Source organism: Melospiza georgiana, chromosome W, assembly GCF_028018845.1.
Source record: "Melospiza georgiana isolate bMelGeo1 chromosome W, bMelGeo1.pri, whole genome shotgun sequence".
NCBI lineage: Eukaryota > Metazoa > Chordata > Aves > Passeriformes > Passerellidae > Melospiza > Melospiza georgiana.
The window spans coordinates 10,878,223-10,887,846 of record NC_080464.1 but is presented as its reverse complement, the minus strand read 5'-3'; positions in this window follow the sequence as shown (position 1 = coordinate 10,887,846).

Here is a 9,624-nt window from a genome sequence, read left to right as displayed (position 1 = left end):
GATGCTGAGAAAAGGTACACTATCTGGGAAGGGGGGGTGTTTGTGGTTGGCTTGGCTCCCAGGGAGGTGGAGGAGAACTGGGCAATCCAAGAAACTGGGAGCTTGGGTAGCAGCCAAAATAAACCTGCCTCTGTGACTAAAGCAACCCCTCCTCTCTCCCTTGCTTCTGCTAACAGAGAGGAACAAGACAATGCCCAGGTTGGGGAACTGTTAACTGTTTGGAGCATTTTCCAAAGTGAGGGACAGAATTGCTTTATTGTCTGTATTAACAGCAATTCCTATGCTATGTTTATATTTGGGTTGCTCCAGGCTGATGCTTTTAAAAGACCTACAGGAGATAATACTGTTAAAGCAATGCAAGGATGGTTTGGGATTTTCCTAAAACCACAGGAAATTCCATCTGATAATGTTTCTCACCTTACTGTCAAAGGTGTGCAGGATTGGGCAAATGTGAAAAGATTGAATGGACTTCTCATACCTCTTACTATAGATGGGAGGTAAATGAGCTTTCCAAAATCACTGCTTTCTACCCAAAACCTCCAAGCATAATTCCTTCACTACAGGGACCAGATGATTTCAAGAACCCAGCACATTACCCTGGACAACCTGTTTTTGGTGGACCCCCTGCTGCTGTAGGGGAAGTACCGCTGCTGTTCAAAACCTCTCTGACAAATCCATTGTTCTAACATTTTCTGCCTCTTCGTGGCAGAGTCTGTTGTGTTTACTTTTCAGAAGAACTCCAAGGGACATGAAGACCTGATAAACCATGATAACACTAGTGATGGACAACAGAAATAATGTTTTCCCTTTCCTTTATGGTAACACCAGATGATGATATTATATATGACATGTAAATTAATTGAACTTGAATAAATTGGCTGTCACAATTAGAGATTTGATCAAATTACAGCAACCACTGCAGTCGTTCTCATTGGCGCTTGTGAACACACCAGTGGCTGCTATCAAACATATTACCAAATTGGGAGAAGGTAAATGTAAATGATCACAAATTGATAATTAATGCACTTTGTGCTACACAAAGCAATGTTTCTTTGGCTCTCAGCTGTATCCAGGCACAATTATGGATGCAGTCAGTTGCTGCCTCAATTATAAGAGAAGATGAAGAAGGCACTTTTCCCACTGAAATTTAGAAAATAATTTGGGACAGTGCCACTGACTTTGAAAGACAATTCCAATCCTGGTGGAACCTAGTGAATTTTGACCTGTGACCCCATTTTAAATACAGCCACAGTTTTTGTGTTAGCCATACACAATGCCTCAGTGCATTTGATTTTCCCTGTTATAGCATTAGAACTGAATTATGATGGAGCTATTCCCTATCTTTCTGAACATAGAGAATGGGCCTGTCAAATTGGTAAGAAATGGCAAACTGTTAATTTGGAATCTTGTATTGCCCGAGAACAAGAAGGGCTCATTTGTGAAAGCAATGCAATCATAGCTCAAGACATTTGTTAAGACATAGAGCAAAACATCTGTCATTCTGAAATTTGTCCTAATGAAACTTCTGAAACAGTTCTTATATACACAGGCAATAGATGTGCATGCTTTAGAAACATTTGTGATTTTGTGCTCATATAAAATGTTATAGTAGATACTAAAAATCATTCAAATTTCTGTGCTTGAAACTTTACTAAGATTTCAGGATGTGATTTTTTTTCTTGTTAAGCTCCAGTCACTTCTCACTACCTATGGCAATCTAAGTACACACTGATTCACAAACTGATGCCTACTCCTATTGAGATGAATCTTACTTTGAAAAGACAACTGCTGCTTCATCAGAACTTGGTTGAAATCCTGGAGAAAATCAAGGAAAGCGGACAGAAAATCCTGGTAACTGTTCATCATGACGCAAGACAGATACACCGTGTCATGGAAAGAGTGGAGAGTGGAGAAAGATGCCGAGCACAGGTGGTGGAATACTCCTTTTAGGTTGTCTCCTACTGCCATGAGTGTCCTGAACAGTGTGTGTCTCATCCTATTGTTATCCTTTTGATTCTAATTCTGTTTGATTTTATTTTATCAGTAATCCTAGTCGTTATGAATTAGAAGATGGTGAAACAGCTGACAAGATTGACGTTTGTAGTTAATGCACACAATTTGGCTGATGTCCCCTGCACCATGGAAATCCCCAAGACATTTGACACTAAGCAATTATGAATTAAGCATATGTGCTTTAGAGTAATCCTGAGTACCGTTTTATGATTTTGTGAAAATTACTTTTGATTTTTAGTGAATTGTTTTAGAAAATTATTTTTAAGTTAATGCTTATATTATGATTTGTTTATTGCTTTTGCTTTTGATTATTTGTGATTTGTTTATTTGTGAATTGTTTTAACCATTTTTTGAAATTGTTATAAAAATAATATTGTTTTAATTAATCAACCATTTGTAAATTGTTATGATAATCAATATTAATTATGTTTGTTTATTGTCTCCCTTTTCCCCCTTCTTTTTCCTATCCTTTCATTTCCTCCTTTTCTCTTTTCTCTCTCTCTGTCATACTGTCTCTGCTTTTCCGGGTATACTACCAACGTACGCCAAGACTGATCAGCGACACTCCAGAGCCCTGCTGATGAAGATCCCTTCAAGACAATCGTGAGTCACGAGGTCGTGTGACAGTCTGTCTGAATTTTCCCTCATCTGCCTCACAATCGTCCTTGGGAGACCACTGAAGAGAAGACCCCGCCTGTCTAGAATATCTGGCACTGAAGGAGAAAAGTCACATGCCACGGGCCCTGAGACCTGAAAGCTCAGTGTTAAGCTATTGTTTTCACAAGTGTGTTTTCTGTGTGCTAAGAAGGGGGCACCATGCCCCGTTTGCAACAATAGCAGCTCTGGAAGCTGTCCCACCTCTCAGCCTGGCTGGACTTCTCCTGAGTTTCAGGTGGTCTCCCACAGAAGACCCTCATCTGTTTTACAACCACCGTGACAGACAGACTGAGGTGTAAGAAGATTCTCCACCAAGGACTGAGACATGAAACTCCTAAAAGGCCCCTCTCCTCCTTCCAAGGACTGGGACTGAAACCCCCAGCCCGGGGGAGGTGTGTGGGGAGGCAAGCTGACCGAAGCGAGATGTTTGCCTGGAGATTGTGGCCACTGAACCAAGAAAACAATGGCTCTCACTCACTGCTGAGAACATAGACTACCTGTTACATCTGTTCCCTATTGTATCTGTTCCCCCCCCTCACAATTTTCAGTAATAAAAACCTCTGAGTTAGCTAGAGCCTTTGAGATCTCCCCAGCGTAGCAGACGGACCCTCGGCTGGACTGGACCAAAGGACTTCGTCTCTGCATTGGTAGCTATATCCCCTCTCCTTCCCTCTCTCTCTCCTCTTTCTTTCTCTCTCTCTCTTTTTCTTTCTCTTAATCCCTCTATCGTGTTTTTGCTGTGGTTATTTCAATAAAACTGCATTTGTTTTGATTATCACTGCAAATCCCCTTGTACTGTGTTGGTTTTTGCACTCTGAGATCATTCCTATGAACCATCAGGTCATCTGTTCACTAGGACGGATTCTGACACAAGGGATGGCAAAGAATAGATACCAGAAACTTTGGCCATACCGGTTGTGGAACAACTCCATGAAGGCAGTCACTGGAGTTCTTGAGGACTGGCAGAAGCCTTCTTCAAGATGTATGTTGCTGTGGGTCTTTTTAGTCTGGCAAAACTAGCTGTTGAAGGTTGCTTGATCTGTGCTAAAGCCAATAACAGGGTTACAAAGAAAGCTGCCGGGAGAGGGAGTCCTTGGGCTGTATGCCCCTTCTAAAGATGCCAAGTGGATTTTACTGAGATGCCCCAAGTGGGAAAGCTTAAATATCTTCTGGTAATCGTATGTCAGCTAACAAGGTGGCCAGAAGCATTTCCATCTGCTTCAGCAACTACAGCATCAGTTATTAAGGTAGTTTTGGAACAAATAATTCCAAGACATAGGACTGTAGAAGCAATTGATTCAGATAGGGGAACCTGTTTTACAGGAAAGATCCTTCAAGGAGTTATGGCTACTTTAGAAAAACAATGGATCTCCATACACCTGGCACTGCCAGAGCTTTTATTCAGTAGGAAAAAAAAAAAAAAAGAATAACAAAGAAAAACCTTTTGAAGCCGGTAATAGAAACCAAGATGCCACAGGTAGATCTTTTGTCATTGGCTTTGGCAAGAATGAAGACCAGACACAGAAGAAAGAATCAGTTCTCTTCCTTTGAATGATTTTTTGGAATTCTTACCCAGGTAATTCTAAGCCTAGTGGGATGTGGAGATAAGTGATGTATATTTAAAAGAATATGTGGCCAGGATACTCTCTCTTGTGAAATCTCCTTCAACAGGAAGCTCAGCCGGCACAGCCCCTGCCTTTGGACTTTGCTGTTCATAGCATCCAACCAAGAGATTTCATTCTGGTTAAGGAGTGGAAAGAAGCACCACTGGTGGCAAAGTGGCATCGGCCTTTCCAAGTGTTACTGACCAAAGAAACGGCCATCAAGACGGCTGAGCACAGTTGGACCCATCACACTCTGGTCAAGGTCTCTTAGGCCACTGAGATTTGGACATCTCAGCTGGAAGAGAAGGACAGGAGGCCATGACTGACACTCTGCAGGAGTGGACCGGAGTAGCTGCCAGTACATCGACACTGGGGGAAGCCCCATGTGCCTACCCACAGACTGTCTGCTGAAACAGAATCTCCACTCACAGGGGTACTACTACTTGCTGTCATTGTTTTCTTTATCTTAAGTGGTTTCTGTGCCATCACTCCCCACAGGTGGTGACAAGGTGAAAATTAGACTAGGCCATTAGAATACTATAAATATATTAGAATATTTTCCTTACTAATTCTACTTTTATATTGTCAGCTAAGTTTAGGCCAGGAGTGGTAGAATCAATTTGCATCTTAAGAAGAAGAAGCAGAAAGAGTTGCTAACCTTAGCTATTGTTGGGTTTGGGGAGAGCCAGGAGGATCTGAAGAGTTGCCATGGGTGCCTAGTCCAGTTGAAATTAAATGGTGGGTCAACACCCTAAGTGAGGTCTAAAGGGAGATAAAGGGAGCAGGGGGTGAGGGGGAGAAAGAGAGGGAGAGAGAGTAGCCCCCAGAGTCAGAGATCAGTCCTCATGAAGGTAATGATCAATGTTTGTTTATTGAAAATCTGAGGGTACATTTTATATGGTAATGCAGGGTTCAGTGACATGAGAAAACATTTGATTGGTTACAAAGTACTTTGTATAAGAAAAAGAGCTAACATATCTTTGGTCATGCAGCATAGATTGGCAAAAGCGTCAGCAGAACATCTTGCCTCATATCTTCTCTTCACATCCTCAGAACATCCTGCTTCACATCCCTTTTCCTTGGGTACATCTTGGCAAACTTCCTTATATTGTTTACCCAAGAGCAGCATGTCCCTGCTATCAGGCACACATGCAGGGTTGTGCAGCCTGCCTCTATCCAGTGTCTGCTCAAAATGCTCTCTACAGAGGTCCATAATGGGATTGGATTTGGGGACAAATAAAGAAGTCCATGGGAACTTCATTCTACTGAAACAGGCACTTATAGCTTAAATAGGATGGGGTGATCTATGTAGGAAGAGCATTTGTAAATTGACTTATCTTTGGGTTAAAACAATTGGGTTTGGATTCCCAATTACCCTCCTTACAATTGTTCCAAATATCAAGGCAAATGCAATCAAATGTCTGTTTAGCTCACTAATGCTAGCTGGGTAAGGTGTTTCTATGATAATTGATGAAAAGATTTTGAAGGCTGTAATGCAGTGGAGAGGGACAAGGGTTTTTATGACCACCTGTTTTTAAGCTGCCCCTGAGAAAATTCCACAAGTAGAACACATGTTGTTTGCAATTATCAGTGGAAATGGCAACACCAGAATGGAACTTGAACTCTTTTTAGTGAGTTTTGCTCCAAATTCAATCAAACATCTTGCAGATGTAAATGTAGATGGGAACCCCAGGAGGGAGCTTGGAAATGGAAATATTGTGACTCTTATGGTAGGGCAACTGCTGTTGGAGGACTGTTAAGGCCAGGAAACAAGTTACATTTTGGCCCACCAATTGATGACAAAGGGTAGGAAGGCCCCTTTGCTAACAGAACATGGGCTTTGAAAGGACATTATTGGGTTTGTGGCTTACGTGCTTATTGCAGATTACCTCAAAACTCCTCAGGGATATGTTATATGGGACGTATTAGACCACTGCTCTTTTTCCTACCACATGTTCAGGGAAATAACTCAGGAATCAAAATCTATGATGATGTAAACAGAGAAAAGCAATTAATTGATGCAGCACTGGCTGTAGAGAGTACCCCAAAATGGGGAAAAGATGAATGGCCACCAGAAAAAGTCATACTGCACTATAGACCAGCCACTTGGAATCCTTATGAATTAATCAAGTGCCAGAGAACCCATTTATAATTTGAATGGGATAATTAGGTTACAAGCTGTTGTTGAAACAATAACCAACCAAACAGCTACAGTTCTTAACCTTCTTGCTGACTAATCCATTCAAATGAGGAATGCAATATTTTAACATTGGATAGTATTGCATTATCTATTAACAGAAGAAGGAGTTTGTGAAAAATAAATTATTCAAACTGCTGTTTACAAAGACATGGCAACGGAAAAGTGGTCAAACAAATAACAAAGGAAATCAAGTCAGCTTGTGTACCAGTCCAAACATGAAAAAGAGGGGAATGGGACATGTTTTGATGGTTCCCTGGCAATCTGTGGGTTAAATGAATACTATTTCTCCTCTTATGTGCTCTAGCAATTCTAATCTTTTTACCATGCATGACACCTTGCTGAGTGCAACTCTTTCAGCAGGTGTTCAAGGGGATGCAGGTAGTAGCTACACCTAATGGTGCAGAAATGATTAGAAAAGGATGGAAAATGATGTCACTGCAAATACTTGCAAAACCAAAGAAGAGCTGGGAAGAAAAACTTTAATCAATGGTAATTAGGGTCCTTGAAGACAAATACAGAGAAAATAAAAAGAGGAGGATTGAACGCAATAAGAAGATGAATGAGTCTTTACAAACAGACTGTGTGAATCAGCTTGTAGACAAAGGCCAGGAACTTCTAGACAGTGAAGTAACAGTGAAGAGAGACTCTAAAACTCAAAGACAAAATGAGTTTTAAAGTAGGTATATTTTTATTCAGCCAGACGCATGTGGGATATCTCCACAAAGACGTGTGCCCCTGTTCACTCATGTTATCTTTTATCCCCTAGAATGATACATATGCATCAAGCTTCATAATAGATCATTTCCTGGCTCCCCTCCCTCTTTGCTTTGTAGGTTAATCATCTTATCAGTCCTTTGTGCCTGTGCAGTTGTCTCTGGTGGTCGTCTCGGGGGTCAGGGGTCGTAGGGATAAAGTAAAGTTGTCTTCCTCAGGGTTTACTTTCTGACCCCCCTGCGTTGCACATGCTTACTGATCTTTTGGCCACCGTCCAAGCAAGGAGTCCAGATTCATCTGGTTTCAGGGGCCCAAGGACACTTGTTATCTCAGTATCCTTGCATACTGTATCCTGTTCTTGATAAACATCCTTCCCCTTATTAGGCATCCTTGCATTCTTTCTTGCTGTTTTGAATGTAGTCCTTTCCTTTCTCACGCAAATATTAAGCAATGTCCATCATTTATGTGCCAATTCTTAATCAATGCCTTCTAATTTCTATGATGAATATATATCCTTGTTGGGAAGGATGAAAGTTTGACAAGAAAGCCTCACAGACACGTATGCTTAGCAGAAAGATTTTTAAATGTAGTGTCTGATGAAGGAATAGAGTTGGAAGCAAGTTTTGATATAGAAGAAAAGAATTGCTGAGCCAGTCTTACTGGATAACCAAGGAGGCAAAGGGTATGTTAGTTAGAAGGGGTTTTTATGACTTAGAGCAGAGGATAATCCCACCTCAAACAAGATGTTTTTACCAAGCAGAAAGATAGCACAGGCAAACAAGCCTGCTGATGTTGCAAGCAGAAAAAAGGTCTCAGAATTTTCCACTGCAAGAAAACTGAAAAACATCTTCTAGCTTAAACTGTAATGTACTTACTTTTAGTGATTAGAGAATAGTAACATGAATATGGTAATTATAGTAGTTATGATAGGCTATAGATAATAGTTAAGGTATAGATTGGTTCTACTGTATTAGGATGCTAAGCAAAGAAAAGTATATAGTGCAATGTAACCAAAAACAAAGGGTCTCCAGGCCTGCCTGCAGCTGGAGCTGCCAGCTGAAGGCACAGGCTCTGTCGCCCATGACCCTGGACTGCTGTAACCTCTTGGATATAATAAACTGCATTTTGGAGAGCCACCTGGAGTGTCTCATCCCTCATTTCAGCTTTTACATATCCTCTAGTTTCTGACCCCATGTTTCACTCTTAGTTCTAGAAACTGTTACTAAGAAACACGGACTGTTGCTCTGCAAGGCTGTGTTACATTCCTGAACCTAGAGCAAGAGAAGAGAGACTTAACAGAATTAGGAAGAGTTTCTTTTTCTTTCTTACATATAACAAAAGTGGGAGTGCATATTAGAGGGCAGCATAGAGTAGGCTCTCAGAATCTCTGCTAGTCAGTGACCCCGAGATGCGTTAGAAAGTCTCTTTTCCCAGCCTGGCAGTTGAAGAAGAAGTCAGAACTCTTCTATTCTTCTTCTCAAGGTTGTTTATTGTTTCTTATCTATAAAATTCTTTCTCCAACCCACTGAGGTCTGTCTGGCAGGTTGGGTTGAGGCACACTGCCCGCCTCAGAGGCAGTGTTATCTTTTTATGCTAAAAACTACGTGTAGATTATTTACCATAACTTCCCAATACTTATTGTAATGGGTTAAAACTTTAAGTTTGTTCATCAAAGCTGACAAAGTTATTCCAGTAAGACTGTTGCACCACATCCATTTGTTTGCCTAGTAAATTTCCAGACTTAAAAGGATAAGGAAGGTGAAACCAAAGACAATGGGTTTCACAACATTTGTTTATCTGCTTAGTAAACTGTTGACATGGGTGATAGGCTTGCTATGATTGATAGCACAGTATTAGCTTATCCGCTCAGTAAACTTAAGATTCCAGGAACTCAGTAGATTGAGCTTAAAATTCCAGGAATCAGACAAACCTACCAAATAAGGAAAAATACCGGCCTTCATCTTCAGACCACCGGGAGGTGGACTACGACCACCTAGCAACAGAAGAAGAATACGCAGAGTACTACCCTGAAAGACACGTCAACCCGGAAGCAGGACTGTATAAAAACCCCACGAAATATCAGAAGAGTGTGGCAGTTGGCGGAGCCCAGAGCTGATTTGCTTATTGTCTTGCCCGCTGTAATCAATAAATTCTCAATTGATTATACTTGGCAAATTGTCGGCTCAATCTATAACACTTATAATCTATGTTAGACAGTGAGCTTCTACTCTTAACCAATCTAAAACCAACATCACCCAGAAGATGGAGACTAGGAAGAAGAAGAAAAAAGGACAAGGCACGCCCAAATTCCTCCATCTTGGGACTCCGAGCCCCCATTCTAAAAATCTCAAAATTCTATTTTTCACTCCGTGACAAACTAACTATTATTCTACCTAAACTTTCTTGACTTGTAATTCTTCATATAAAGGTTGTTAA